The sequence below is a fragment of the Esox lucius genome, chromosome 13 (genome assembly GCF_011004845.1).
Source record: "Esox lucius isolate fEsoLuc1 chromosome 13, fEsoLuc1.pri, whole genome shotgun sequence".
NCBI lineage: Eukaryota > Metazoa > Chordata > Actinopteri > Esociformes > Esocidae > Esox > Esox lucius.
In genome coordinates, this window is record NC_047581.1 from 77,981 (window position 1) to 80,801 (window position 2,821).

The window sequence follows — 2,821 nt, forward strand, 5'->3', positions numbered from 1 at the left end:
CCCCTCTGTGTTTTTTTTATATATATATATTTTTTTTAGCAACACGTGACCATGGATGGCACTCTGGGGAAGTGTGCAGAGGTTACAGGTTGGATTTAGATTCATGGTTATTGACGCTGAAAAGGGGGAGGTTTCTGGGTTTCTATTTGCCGTCAGTAGTGTGCGCCTTCTGGGGCTGTATTCACAAAACGTCTTAAGGCTAAAAGTAGCTCCCAACTGGCTGATTAAGGAAAAACTCTTAAAAACAATGGCCGTGTCAGTCCTTATGTTATGGCCCCTAAAGTTTTGGTCAGTTACTAGTAGTCAAGTTACTGGTAGTCAAGAGGACCAACTACTAACAAATCACAAACAATCCTAAAATGGCTGCTGTCGGCAATCCGCCTCATTCCCAGGTCAACATTTAATGATACCGATCTTTTAAAAAGGTGTCATCTCAATCATGAGGTTATGATCATAGTAGAGCTAGTCAGTAACTTCAACAACCCAATATAGCATTTGAATAACTATTTCAATATGGCAACGTGATAAATCCTTCTACGGTATAGCTATGATGAATTCACCGATGAGACCCTCCTCATTTTGCCAATCACTGTGGGCATACTAAGTAAGCTTGTTCATGGAACACAACATCAACAATAGCAATGGGGTCAACTCTGCCCTTTTTCTTAGTTTAGGATTTCTCCCCATTTCATAATAAAGGTTGGTCTCAGGAGATTTCTGAATAGGTTTTAAGAGGTAAAATGTACTGCTGTTTGGGAGGCCTCTTCGTGGTAAGATGAAAGGCTTTGTGAATACGGCGCCTGATGTTTAATTGAAATTCTGCATTGTAATATGTGCTTGTGTATGCACCAGGAGTCGTTTCCAGTAACTTGTGAAACAATCATTGCGCATTTATCAGATTGGGTAAACGAAAAGGTATTGTAATGATTGCAATTTAGGATATGTAATTTAGTCACAGTTCAAGGAGCAAGTAGATTTAGAAACATCCAAGCCTATTTATGATATAGCGATTATATAGAAAATGTTTCAAGTATGTCCGGTAGGGGTCACCGGAGACCCAAGTGTGAGAAAAGGCCTCTTTCAAATTGAGAACTCAATCATGAGCAGACCAGTTCCGCTTGTTTTATTCTTCTCCATAGTTTAATGTAAATGGCTCTGCAAAGCGATGCTGAGAAAGGCATTTTGGGTAACTAGCTCGCAGAAGAGCTTTCATGCACACCTCTCAATTCTTAATGCATTGCATATTCTGTGATTCTGGGCATCAAACAAATGCTGATTGGGCGAGCAGTTCATATCCGGTAGTATACAAAATAAGATCGACATGGAGCAGTTCAAGGAGCAATTCCACGCATTCACTAAGTTTCTCCTATACCTTTTTCTGCAAACAGCAATGCAATGAGCAGCGCTATGTCTCTTTGTCTAACTTTTGCAGTATCTGTTTCTTCATTTTGTGTAGATCCTAGCTTAATGAATATGACTCTCCTGTAGTGCATGTGTTAGTTTTATGTGCAAGTATGTTGTGTTATGGTAATTCTATCGGTAAAAACTAGTAAGACTGCTTATTAATTCTCTAAAGACAACATTTGTTCCTTTATCCTTCCCTGCCCCCACTTGTGTTTTCCTCTATCTTGTCCTAGGTGTTCACCCCCAAGGGGATAGGGGAACATTGTAAAAGACCCCCAGACAGCTGGCCACATTCCTAAAGAACAGATACCCTTATTGGTTTAGGTAGATTAATAAATGGTCAGAGAACCCAATGATCTACTGATATCATTAAGACCTGTGTCATAAACAAAGACCAGAGTCACATACCAGGCAATGGAAAAGCAGACAATTCTGAAATGTACATTAGTTCAAGAAATTACATAATCTGTCCTTGGTGTCAATCCTTAAATAAATTACTCATGGATAGTCAAGCATCAAATGAATGGGCCTCAGGTTGCTAATTTCAATTCTCTATACATAGTGGTCATCTATGATATCATCATGCCAATAATTAGTGAACAGAACAAATCTGAATACATCCTTCAATTTGTTAAAAGGTCTTCATATGCCAATTGTTTGTTTCACTGAAAAGTACTCTCATGATTCCAATAAGATGTACTTCCATAGTCATCATAAATGTTCTGCTCATCCAAGTTTTTCTTAAATCAGCATCTGCAAATATTATTTTCTTAACATCTTCACACATTCAGTTGAACAATAAAATTCTGTTTCTCTCCATGGTTTCGATAGGCCATTATAGCCTGTTCAATATAAAATTATTGTTGCCATATTTGTCCCATCGCCTTACGCAGTGTGTAAATTTGCTTTTAGAAAAATAAATACACTTTCACTCACCTAAAGGATTATTAGGAACACCTGTTCAATTTCTCATTAATGCAATTATCCAATCAACCAATCACATGGCAGTTGCTGCAATGCATTTAGGGGTGTGGTCCTGGTCAAGACAAGTTCTCCTGAACTTCAAACTGAATGTCAGAATGGGAAAGAAAGGTGATTTAAGCAATTTTGAGCATGGCATGGTTGTTGGTGCCAGACGGGCCGGTCTGAGTATTTCACAATCTGCTCAGTTACTGGGATTTTCACGCACAACCATTTCTAGGGTTTACAAAGAATTGTGTGAAAAGGGAAAAACATCCATTATGCGACAGTCCTGTGGGCGAAAATGCCTTGTTGATGCTAGAGGTCAGAGGAGAATGGGCTGACTGATTCAAGCTGATAGAAGAGCAACTTTGACTGAAATAACCACTCGTTACAACCGAGGTATGCAGCAAAGCATTTGTGAAGCCACAACACGCACAACCTTGAGGCGGATTGG